General features: G+C 43.8%; 1 long non-coding RNA gene across 2 annotated transcripts in view; it reads right to left on the bottom strand.

Annotated features, from left to right (window-relative positions):
- The window catches only part of LOC146431789 (uncharacterized), a 165,967-nt gene extending 164,734 nt beyond the window's left edge, over positions 1-1,233 (bottom strand). For both annotated transcript variants that reach the window (XR_014854765.1, XR_014854764.1), the window contains exons 1-3: positions 1,070-1,233; positions 421-508; positions 133-295 (exon numbers count right to left, since the gene is read on the bottom strand). This is a non-coding gene — a long non-coding RNA (uncharacterized LOC146431789). The remainder of the gene's footprint in view (positions 1-132; positions 296-420; positions 509-1,069) is intronic.
- Between the last annotated feature and the right edge of the window lie 11,883 nt (positions 1,234-13,116).

Below are 13,116 nucleotides of genomic sequence, written 5' to 3'. Positions count from 1 at the left end.
TGCTATGGTCTGCTCATCTTGACTGCTGGAGTCAGGGCACTGCCAAGGTCGACCAAGCAGATATGCCCTGTGCTCAAGGAACATAGAAAATACGCTGGCAAAGTATAAAATCAGAAATGGTTCAGAGCTTACCTGGGTGTGCAGTCCTCCACTCTTGGAACACATGGTGCTTCCTTCTGCTCTCAGTCATCTATCATTTTGCTTGGAGTTGATGCAGACAGTGCTTTAAAAATTCCAGCTTGGGGTTCAGGAATGGTCACAAACACATGTAGGATCTCAAAGGATCACTGAAAGGCTAAAGGAAAGGCAAGTAAAGCCTTCCTTTCTTAAAACCACCATGAAAAATGACCCTATGATGCACCTAGTCATGACTTTCTCTCTTAGCAAGGATAGACAAGGCATGGAGAAGAACAGACTGACCAGTGATGTTGCATCCTGCACAGCTCCTTTCTCCATGTGGGAGGATGCCTCAGCTCAGACAAGAGATGCACAGGGAGGAGGCCAGGGTCTGTAGAGATACAAAGGGTAGAAAGTTGATTAAAGCACAAGTGTTCAGTATTTCTCACAAAAAACAAAAAAAAAACCAAAATCAAACCAAATCAAACAAAAAACCCCCACAACAAACAAACAAACAAAAAAAACCCCAGAATGAACACAATCTAGAACTACTGCCATTACAGGATGCGTCAAAAAAATCAGGATGTTGATGCCAACAGGTGGGACCATGGGAGAAAGGTTATGCCAGAAGATAGATCATAATACAGTTTCTCTCTTACACTCTCCCTGAGTATGTTCCTGGATCCAGTCAGGAACAAGGTACTGGGTTAAGGTGAGCCTTTAGCCAGAGCCAGTACAGGTGTTCCAGTGATCATAGCTTCACTACTGGGTCACAAGCTGAGAGCTGATGCTGGAAAACAAGCCACATCCCACCCAGAGCAATACCCAGACATGCAACTCCTGGAAAATGTTCACTTGATTTCTTGCAACCTTTTATTTCAGAACCTCTTTCTGTTACTTCCTTTAAGCTTCTTTTTTTTTAGCATTAAAAATACACCCAATTTTAACTTACTGTGAAATACACTGCAATAAACAGCCCTGCAAGTTGATGTCAGTTGTCTCTCCATGAATAATCCCAAAGCTCCCCTTTACTGCTGCCTGTCCATGCGCCCTGACCCTTAACTAATGAGGTCTCTTCCAGACTGAGCCCAGAGCTCATTCCCCCATGGTGCATTCAGTCTCTCTGCCAAGACATCCAACACCAGTAGCTATTACAGAAATCACTCACTGTGACATGATGTCCCATCTGTGGAGCACACAAGTCAAACTACTCCTGCGAGACCCACCAGAGTGGGGGAGTCACCAGGGAGCAGCACGGGGTTCACTTTTTGCTGGCTCTTTCATATAAAGACACCGCAGCTTGACCTGACCACTGAACAGTCTAATGCAACAAGTCCTCTGTAATCAGCAACCATGGAAATTAATTGCACTATTCTTTCAAATTTCAATGCAGTTGGAGAGACTTTAATCAAATCTGATGAGGGACAATGTAGGCAGCAATGAATTTATGCAGGAAGCACGTTACCTGCGCTGCAGTTATGCCTTGTGGCAATGCTCCTACAAGTCTGCTACCAGAAAAGCTTAGACAACTTTTAAGGGTATCTTGGCACTACCAGATCATGTAGAGCAAGCTATAGCTGTGTATTCTGAGCTGTTCTTTTACTGCAGCTCATCTCCCTGCTTAATTTGCATAGATGTTTTTGGACTTTCTTCTGGAAAAGGTCTGAAAAGGATGCTACTTCCTTGGTTTTTAGTGGATTTCTGTGCAAAGTTCCAGAGTTAGGACCCTGACCTTTAGCAAATACCTGTATCTTCTTGTTCAGCGCTTACTGAGCCATTTCGGACACATTCCCAGTGCATTCCCTGGTTCACTGCAGGCGTAGGTGGGAGCTTGCTGGCTTTTCCCAGCCTGGAGCCCCAGGGCATGCAGGGCCCTTCACCCCCATCAAGCTTCATCTTGCCCATCCACTGCTCAGCCTTGTTTAACCGCAGTGAGTTGTTTCCTGCCTTCTGAGAAATATTTCATGGAACTGGAGAAGGTTTATCACTGTATTTTTCTGAAGGAGGTTTTGGTTCTCAGGTAAATTTTGTTTTCTAAAATCTAAGTAAGTCACATATACATCCCCCGCAAGAAACCCCTCAGTATGGGTGTAGGAAAAACTGGGTTTTGGTTAGGAAAACCTATTCTTGCACACACTCCTACCACCAAAAGTCCTGAAATGTCCTGATGAAAATATCTGGGTTTGGAACACACACACCTATCAGAAAGCTCCAGCTTCCAATGACCCAAAATGAAAAAAAAAGAAAGGCTTCTGAGTTGCTTTATGCTCTGAACTGAGCCAAGAGACAGGGCTGGTGACTGAATCACAGCAGAGTGCGGCTCACAGACGAGTGCCAATCACTGCTTTCTGCTCACATGGATGCCCCAAAGACACTTCCAGGCGTTCCCTCCTCCCGTCTGGTGGAGCTGTGGCTCCCAAGCTGCACCCTGTGCTGAGCTGCCAGGGCCACTCGCTCCCCGGAGGGGATCCCCACTACCGGCACAGACAGATGCCATCAGTCACATCCATTCCCCATGGCACAGCCAGACTGTCAGTCCTGGTGACAGCTCCACTGTGATGGCTCTCACAGGCAGTGCCCTGAGCACAGCCAGTGCTGCTGAGTGTGGACAGAAGGCTGGGCCTGCCTTTGCACCTCTGCAGTCACAGTGGTCACTTTCTTATGAGTGAAGAGCTTTCGCTCCATCTTCCAGTCCTGTTTTTTCCATTTCCACATGTCTGGCTTTTTCTTTTCACATAAAAATCAACCCATCTTTATGATTAACTATAGATGAGCTCATGTGCAAAGCCCTGGGACTGCAGCTCCCAGAGAAGTGCACTGGAAGGCAAAACCAGGGAAACAAACTATTAATACGATTTATCTTTTGCACAGGAGCTCCACCCTCTCTTTCAAGACCATGCATTCAGATAATGAGGAACAGGGTCTTCCCACTCCTCATGCACAATCGCCTTTTCATTTCATACACAGTGAGGAATTAAGACATGAGAGTTTCTCAAGCACTTCCCACAAGAGCTGTCTCTGGCTTTGACTTTGATAATCCAGCTTGACTGATCTTTCCCCAGCGGTGGCACTGGCATCAGTAGCCAAAGTGATTGATGGGCTTTACAGCTCAAACAGCCTTCGGGATAGCTGGTTGAAGAGAAGTGCCTAAAACCAGCAATTTATGCTTTCTCATGTTCCAATGCCACAGGAAGTTCATGGAGATCTTTTTTCTTTACTGGTGGTTTTGAAACAGGAGCAAAATAAAAATGGTGAGACTCTCAAGTAGCTGCGTTGCATCCATTGCTAGAGGAAAGTGAATTATATGACTGGGAAGCCGCGGTGGCTGCCCAAATTCCTGACGACATTGGTTCATACACTACTTCCTAGTTTCTCTCCTTTATCTGAATTTTAACTCCAGGTCTTCTGGGCCAGATGTGACAGGAGTGAATGCTGTTGTCTGCAGGCAGAAAATGAAGGTGGGAGACGTGAGAAGACAAATAGCTCAGCTGCCACTAAAGACAGAGTGGCATCAGTGGAGTCTCTGTGCATCCTAGAAGGATGAACGTGAGTAATTTTAGGCAGTTAGAGACATCACAGTTGTCAGGTCACAACTTCAGATAAACTCATATTCTGCTAAATCTTTCCCAAGTTATTTCTGCCATCAGAAGATCTGCGATCATTTGGGTAATGTAACAATGGCTGAAACTTTAAATGCAGTCAGATTGATAGGCCCCATTAAGATGCTCATCACAAGCTACTAAAAACCTACTGATTTATGGCTACCAGCAGGAAAGTTTCCTTACAGGCAGTTATATTTTTCTTCTTCAGCTTTCAGAACTGCTTTTGTAGAGGTTTTACTGTTTAAGCACTTAGAGCTTAATGAATACTCAGACAATTGTCTGATGTTAAGCTCCCTGGATGCCAGTGATGACTGAGGTTGAAGATAACCTAGAAAAGAGCCCAATAGCAAACGGGTGAGCACCAAGCCTCCTACTGATAAGCACAATTGCTTGGTGCTCTTCAGAGCTTAGATTTGTGACCAAGTTTCCATAAAATGAGTGCAAATGCACTTCAGATGACCTCAGCAACTTGCTGTGCATACAATCTTAACCCTTAGCAAAGCCAGAGGGATTCAAGTGACACAGACATGTGGACATAGCAGCAAATGTAGGGCAGAGCCAAGCTGAACACAGCCCCAAACACCCTTCAAAGTCAAAAATAGGAAAAAAATTGTTGATTTGCTTATTCCACACTGACACAGACTTTTAACTGTCTCCAGGGCAGGGAAGATAGTCCAAGATGTTTCTGTCTGACATAAATCTAATACGTATTTAACATCTTGGAGGTATAAACCTGTGTTGGCTCTCCTGGAGTTTAACAACCAGGAGATTCTGAGAACAAGCAGACAGCAAAACTGAATGGTCTCAACACCTGAGAAATGTTGGGACTGATACACAGCTGTGTTTTATCAAGGAAATGTGACATCCAACCTACTTTCTCATTATAAAAAGCAGCAGGATTACGTTTTTAGGAAGATGACAGTTTCAACATTCTTTGTACTTGAGGACTTTCCCAACTCACACAGCCATAGAGTAAACAGATGTACCAGGGTGAATTCGGGTAAAGAGTGACTCAGGATTTCTGAGGCATCATCAAGTGCAAACAAGACCTTTGAGATCAATTACTGGCTGCTTAAAGTGAAACAGAACTGACAGATGCACTCAGTGTCACAGGGCAGTCACCTTTCTCTCTTTAGAGGTGATTTTTCATGGACATCAGACCTATGAAAGTGTCAACTCCACAGAAGTGATCTGTAGCCATTTTCTCACAACATATAAGGAAGGTAACTCCTCTATGTGGTCACTCCATTACCTCTGGGAATTATCCTAATTCAACCAGGAGAGAAACCACCAACATACTGAGTTCCTATGAATTTTGAGAAAACTGTGGGACAAACAGAGCAAGTCTCTGCTGGTGCCTGCTAAGGGAAGGACTGATAAACTGAGCATTCCATTGACCCCAAAGAACACCCTGTGTCAGGGTGACATGTTAGAAAGCAGATCTGGCTCCTGATGCTGCTTGTGACACTGCTGGCTTCTCCTTCCATTACTCTGTGATGCTCCCTGATGTCCTTCAAGCAGCTGAGATCCTGTCTTAGGACACTTCCTGCTCCTGACCACTTGTGGCAGCCTCACGGGGCTTGGTCTTTAAAGATACTCTGCCGTTACTCAGAGCTTGGGAGCAGCTCCGGATTTGTAGTTCAGAGTCTGTGGTTTTCCTCTCAGAAGGAGCACCAGTTCCTGAAAACCTCTATGGGCTTTCAAAGGGGACTTTTCCTCCTCATCACTTGCAGTGCCTGAAACCCTCTCAAGTCAGTTTGTTCCTGTAAATGTTTAGGGACTCCTCCAGCTTCCTAGAGTGCTCTGAGCTCTCATCTGCAGGATCTCTTTGGACAGGTCTGAAGGATACCCAGCTAACCAGTCACTTCCCTGCCACTGTGGGGGATTGGATTCAAAGCCTGACTGGGCAGGAAGTTGAGTCTTGATTTCAGCAGGCCTGCAGAACAACTCATCTCTGCACTACGTGTGAGAGAAATTCTTAAACCTTTGCTCACAGTGAGTGGCAGCTGACACTGTTAAGCATCACAGAGAAGAAAGGAGGCAGATGAAAAAAACGTCTGCCTCCCAGCTCTTACTGAGGCTTTAGAATGAGAACTTTCTTCAGGGGGGGCTGGTTTGTCTCCAACTTTCTACATTGTTTCTTTGAAGCACCCTGCTCTTAGATCCCTTTGAAAACAAGATACAGGTAGTTTTAGTAAGTTATAGTCTTCCCCCGGCAACTAAGAAAACTGCAGACAATCCAAGTGAGAATCCTTCCCATATCTATTATGAAATGACCCTGAGAGACTGGAAACACTGAAGCAGCATAACAGTAGGATTGTGTACCAGCACAATATCAAAGCCTCTAAAACAGAAGTTCCCCAGATTTTCCAGTACTCTCTTGCTGTTCAAAGACTCATACTCCATCAAAGCTCAAACTGTTGCAGGACCAACAGATCACGTGAGAGGCATCAGAGGATTATTAATTTGAAATAAATGGGTGGAAAGTGTGTCAAGCACGCCCAATCTTTGAACTGGGTACTTTAGAAGATCATTGCAAAATAAAACACAACTGCGCATTCATTTCTCTTTAGGAAGAACATATTGCACAAAGCCACAAAAGCTACATGACCTTCATGTGAAGGAGAACAGAAAGACCAATCTTCACTCATTGCAAATTGACTTGGAAAGGCAACAAAGCAATGCCAGTTTCCACCAGCTGACAATACGACCAAATGTCTGCAGTGCTCAGAAGATGAAACTGTAAGGCCTATTCATTGCAAACCCTTCTGGGCATATGTTAATCAGGGAGAAACTTCTTTCCAGAGACCATTATGGTGCAAATAGAAGTCCGTGATTTTGGCCTATTATGAAGATTGGGCCTTCCTCTGAAGCATGCAGTAGAGAGTAGCATCTATTGATTGCATCTGACTGCAGAAAAGCCTACAGTCTGTGCTTCGACTGGTAGCTTGCATTTATCTGCAACATCACCTTTACTGTGCTCTCCAAATCCCTGTCCAGAAGACAGGCCAAGAGCAAAACAAATGTTTTTCCCATTGACACTACCTGGTCCAGCAACCTTGACAAAGCAAGAGGGATCCATGCCTTGTCCCATTCTGGCATCTCACTGGAGAGATACAACTCAGTGCCTCTGACTGAAGGTTGCTGTTAATGCACCCTTAAAGGATAATGACACTGGCCATCTGCCTAGAGGCCACAGCACAGGCAGGGCTTTGTTTAGGATAATTTCCTTCCAAAAGTGAAAGAGGATGCTCTGTATTTTCTAGAGACCTGAAAGGGGAACTTTATCTTTGTAGAAAAGCCCCACTGCTCATGTTTGTAGCACATGCAAAAGGAACAAATGGTGAGCATCCTTACCATCCCAGGCTGTACCACTGACATCTCTAAAAAACCCCAAAACTTGGTGACATCATCATTGATAGCATATCCAGCATTTTTCACTCTAAGACACTTACAGGATTTTATATTGGTGACACTAATGCTGGTTTAATATTCATGGAAAGAGAAAGTAAGATATCAAAAAAACATATCTATGACCAGTATTCAACTACCCACCAGCCAAAAAACACCAAAAACCAAACAAAAAAACCCCCTAAAAACAAACAAAAAAACCCCAAATCCAAACCAAACCAATATAAACAAACAAACAAAAAAATAAACCCAAACCACCCAAAAAACCACCATCTACATGAATGTCTGCTAGATCTCTTACTTGCTTTGGCAAGAAAATAGCTCTGGCCTGGTTCCATAAAATTGCACATGAGAGAATTCTGATAGCCTCCACTTTTGATAAGGAAATTGCAAGCAAGGAGATATTTTGTAACCAGAATTCCCCACACACAAACATTCAGCATGGGATAGTCATAACATCAATAGGAAACACATTCATAAAGTTTTCTTTTCTATTAATAAAAGTAGCCAGTACAGTTCCTCACACTTATAGCAGTACTGGGCCCAATGACACAGAGACCCTCCTGTCCCAGTTTTTAGGTGAGCTGAATTCTAAGGCAGGATAGTCCAATATTGGACTGAAGAGTGAACTTTGTTGCTTCTAGCTTTGAATCTGCCCATGTCCATCAGCTCCATAAGAGTCATTCCCAATTTATTCCTTTCTCTTTAGTTTACAAGTTAATTAGCAGCAGACTGAAAGAAGAAAAGGCCATTACTTGTGGATATAGAGATGCCAAACTTCCCAAACTCCAGCAGAGAAAGGGCAGCAAATTTGTAGTTAATCTTGACTCCAACACCTGCACAAAAGCACTGGGTGCTCTATACAAGGTTGGCACAACCTGTGCTTCCAAAACGATCTCAACAGCCATGTCCCAGAAGGTATGCACACCCTTCAGAGGTCAGAGCACCCCAGGGAAGCTATTTTGGCATTTCCTCAGCAGGAACAGGAGGGAAGCAGACATTAATCCCCCCAGCTGCACCTCCAGAGCTACTAGCTGTAGCACACAGCGCATCCATGATCTAGAAGGCTGTTGTAAGGCAGAAGCAATAAATCACAGCTTGCAGGGTGGAAAAGGTGTGAAGCTGGGATGGCTCTGTAAACACAATGGTAGAGGACAGATCCCTGAAGAGCTGTAAAGAGCAGACCTGGCTACAAGTAACACTAGCTAGCACATACCTAGATTATACATCAAAAGCCCTCATATGCTTAAGGAGGAATGCCAAGACCAGGCACAGAGTTCACAGCAACTGAACCCTTCCACCTCTGAGTCCATGGGCTCTGTCCCAGGGGGCTGAACTCAGATACCTCTGAAGTGGAAGGCAGAAGAAGGCTTGGCTGGGTGAATACTACACAGACAAGCCTAACCCCTGGGCAGCAAGAGCTGCAGCCAGCAGCACTCTATAAAGCAAGCTTTTTACAGTGACCTCCCAGCTTCCCCGGCCTTCAGCAAGGCTGTGAGCCCAGGAGCCATCAGCCTGAGTCACATTTACATCTGGCCTCTCTGCTCACCAGGACTGACCTTGGGTTATAAGTCATCACACCTTGAAAGTAATCTCTTCACCAAGGCAACCCATCTGACTTCCAAAGGATGACACAAAAAGAAGATGGATCAGAAAAAGCTGGCAGGCATGAAAGGAAGGGGAAAAAAGATGAACAAAGAGAAGAAAGGGAAATATGGAACAGAGCAATCTTTTACTCTTCATTCATGTCATGTTCTGGCACACTTCATAGCTTTCCTCTCTGCAGCCCCCACATCGATGCAGACAGCACAGAAATTAGGTGCCTGGGCACAAGCACTGGCATGAAGTCTGACACTGAGTGCCCTGCAGCCATCCCCATCCTGCCTGCCCTTCTCTTCCACACAACCTGATGGGGGTAGGGGCTCTGATGTCCACTGTAATTAAGCCCTGCTCTTATTTGCTCCCTAGGAACTGTCATAATTAACTCAATGAATTATGGATGTGTTACTTAACTGAGACTATGAACCAGCTTGTAAAGAATTCTCTGAAAGTCTCGGTCTTGCATTTCAAAAAGGAATGTGACATCCAAGAGCAGTATCATTAGCAGCATGGCAGGGTCATGCCTGCACTCCTGAGTACTCCAAGCCAACAGATTTCTTTGAGCATCAGCAGAAATGACAGGATCAGACCTAGGGCATTAGTGTCTTCCTTCCTCATTAGGTCATTGAAAACTCTCTGCATTCCCAGAAGTCTCACTATTTACAACATTGCTCCAAGCAAATGCTTTGGATGGGTGGGAGCACAATGCACATGTTAAAAAAACAAAGACCCTCATGGCTATGGAGAAGTTCCTCTGAAGACCATGCTCAGTGCTAGGACAGCAACGACTGGCACAGAGCAGGCTGTGTCCTAACTGTATTTTCTCAGAGCATCTGCACAGAAGGATGATATGGAGAGATAACAAATCACATTTGCCAGGTAATTCTTTAAAATGCTATTCCCCATACAGTCATCACTGTAAAGTGACAGGGAATGGGGTCTTCAAATGAAATAGTTCCCAGACAAAATCTGTCCAAAGCAGTACAACACATTTACTTCTAGACATTTTTTTAAATTAATAACATTCAATAACTGAATAGAATCAGAGATTAATCATCACACAGATCCCATTAAGACAAGATGATTATTAAAGGATAAACCACAAAGCTACCTTCATTTGGATAGGGTTCTTTCTTCCCATCTACTTTCAGGTTAATATTGAGCTACAACTTTTTTTATATCAGAGAGCACTGTGTCCTGTTCTCTCTCTCTCTCTAAATATCACTGATATATCCAGAATAGAGAATGGAGCATAACTTATTTTCATGTTTGAAGTCCCAGCCTGCATACTCAGTTCCTTCCCTGTTTCTGTCAGCTCTGCCAGTGGAACTCTTGTTTGGGCTACATATCGTCTAGAGTCCCACAGCAGGACAACAGTCTGTCCAATGTGAGCAAAGGTGGTGTGGTGTATCCCATACTCTTCCTCCCATTTTCTCCAGACAATCTCCAGAAGGCATTCTGTTGCTAACAAACAGATTGTGACTCACTGAGACATTCAAAATTAAGTTCCTGTAATTTCCATTTTTACTTCACTCATTCAAATCCAGCCTGTTGTAGCTTGCCCAGCTTCTGCTCAGCAAATCCTCACTGGCTGTCCTCATATGGCAGAAGAGTATGTTTGAACATCAGCTCAAAATGAGCTCTAGCCAGGACAGTGTTAGAACAGACCAGTTTCTTTAGGTGGTGAAAAGCAAAACAAAGAAAGAACCTGAAATATCAGTGTCTCCTCAATATCAGTAACACAATCTAAAAGAAATGAAAAGCAAGAGCTCCAGCCCAGGAAAGCAAGAACAAAAAAGAGCCCAGGTCACCACAACATCAGTGCACTATCAAAAGCAAATTATCTAGATACTTTCTATAAAGTCCCCAAAGTGTGGGATGCAGTCCCTGCTCTGCCCATCTGGGAATGGGAAGGACCCACCCAACAGACTGCCTGAGCTGCGCAGTGACTCTGGGGCCGAAAGTGCAACAAGTGAAACTCAACATCCCAGTTTTTGTTTCATTTACTGTGATATTTAGACTCCAGGAACATCAGCCACTCAGCAGGATCCCACAGGGCCTGGATTGTCTTTCCTAAAATGCAAACTGCTTCCAGCCAATAGAAGGGGAGGACAGGCATTGCTAAGGCTGGTTGGGAGCTAAGACACTGCTAAGATGTGGTAATACTTCAGTGTCTACTCTGCTGCTCATACAATTTTTGATCACAATATTTGAATACAGAGCTTTTTAAGAAGAGACCTCTTTGGTTCTAAGGACTACAGTATTCATAGGACATATTTAAGATGTTTTATTAATTCTTTGCTCCCAGCTGATTACAGTGCTCTGCCCAAAGTGCTGTTCATGCTTTATTACCACACTTGACATGGAAGCTTTCCCAGCTTCACGCAGTAGCTTTCACTGGATAGTGCAGTCAGAGGAAAACAACGTATTTCACTTTCCTTGTAGTAACACCAATCCTAATTACTATTTTAGGGCTGATGGGACTGACTTGAGCCAGGCAGCCACTGCTGATTCCTGGCTCTGGCTCCAAGTAGTCCTGCAGAAACTTCATTACCTCACTACCCAGCTTTCCTTTCCCACTCCCAACTTTCCTGCCCATGTGGATGCTCCAGGGAGAGCCTTGTTTAGATAATCATAGTCCTGAAACTCCTTGCAGATGCTCCTCTCAGTTAACATCCTCTGGAGGATTACTGAGTCTACAGGCAGAAGTGACAGAAGGAACCACAATGGTGCTAAAATATCTGATCTCAAAGAAATAATTAGCTCAGAAGTTATTTGGGGAACAAAAAAGATTTCTGTTCATGCTGAAAATACTAAAGAAATTATTTTAACCAAGTAACTGCGTTTTAAAGGAACCTTTGTGGAGCTGAAACAGCCCAGATAACAATATGCTCAGCTTGACTTGATTTTCCTAGGACTCTGATGAGTTATATTCTTAGGGAGAGGGAGTCTATGGATCTGCTTGGTTTTTTTTGTCCTGTAGGTTCCCAGAAGAACATTGCCTTAACGTCTGAGGGTCTTGGCATTTAGAAATGTAGAATCATAGAATATTCTAAATTGTAAGGGACCCACAAGGAACATTAAAGTCCAACTCCTGGCCCTGCACAGGATACTCCAACAATCCAACCCTGTGACTGAGAGCATTGTCTAAATACTCCTTGAACTCTGGCAGCTTTCTGCTGACCACTGCTCTGGGAGCCTGTTCAGTGCCCAACCAACCTCTGGGGGAAGAACCTTTTTCCTAATATCCAACTTAAACCTCCCTTGACACAGCTTCATACCATTCTCTTGGGTAATTTCAGCATTTTCAACAGCATTGCTTATCTGCCTTGTCTCCTAATCTAAATGGCATTCATGAAGCAGGTTCTCTAACATCCGTTTGCAATTTCTCAAAAGTAAACACACCAGAAGCTGCTAAATGTTCCCTCTCTCCCTATCACACACTTTCAGCTATACTTCACATTACAGAAAATGCTATGTTTACATAACATATACTTTAGGTTACAGATTGCATTACCATGCTCCTGGTACAGCCTGCCCAGGACTTTTCAGCATCCAGCTCTGTTCCCTTTTGCACATAACTTGGCTAAGTTTTAGCTCCTTGTGTTGCAATTTTCCATAACAGGCAACTACCTCAAGCTAGATTTTTAAGCTATTTCTAAACTCAAATCCAAGAAAATGGATATTTTTTTATGGTCTAAATCCCTCTCCCATTCCACCTAAACCAGACAACCATTTCAGTGTGAAACTCTTGTCCGTATGTTTGGGAACAAGATTTGTGATTTTGGGAGCACTCTGAAGTTTGCTCAAGGCACACATCTGCAACAGGTTGCCGTTTTCCTTGCTTTCCTTCTTCCTTGTTGCATATTTGAAGTTTTTGCTTCTCTACATGAGACAGAAGAGAGTAAATAAAATCCATTCCAATGAACACTGGGCGAAGTTTGGGATTTTTGGAAAGGACTGAATGAGTTCTGAAAAGCCTTAAAGTGCTCCATACATTGGCCTCCTTATGTAGCTGTACCTGTAACGTAGAGGAATCATAGAATGATTTGGACTGGAAGAAACCTTTAAAAATCATCCACGCCAACCCTCCTGCTATGGGCAAGGACATCTTTCAATAGATGAGGTTACTCAAAGCCCTAAATGAACACATAAATCTAATAAATCAATTAATAAACTGGACCTCTTATATATGGTTATACACTGTTCTGCAGGTGCACCTCAAGTCTGGCCTGACTTCTCAGCCAGTCTCCATCTTGTTCTTAACAGTGCCAACTCTGCATTGCCTTACTCAACTGAATTTTTCCCTTTTTTAAAAAAAGGAGACAAGAAAGACACCCCCCTGAAGACTCCAGGGGTTGTTACTACTCACTTTAAGATGTGACCT

Source organism: Lichenostomus cassidix, chromosome 12 (genome assembly GCF_008360975.1).
Source record: "Lichenostomus cassidix isolate B80296 chromosome 12, HeHo_3.0, whole genome shotgun sequence".
Taxonomy (NCBI): Eukaryota; Metazoa; Chordata; class Aves; order Passeriformes; family Meliphagidae; genus Lichenostomus; species Lichenostomus cassidix.
Note: the sequence above shows the minus strand (reverse complement) of the source record. Positions and strands in the feature narration are given on the sequence as shown.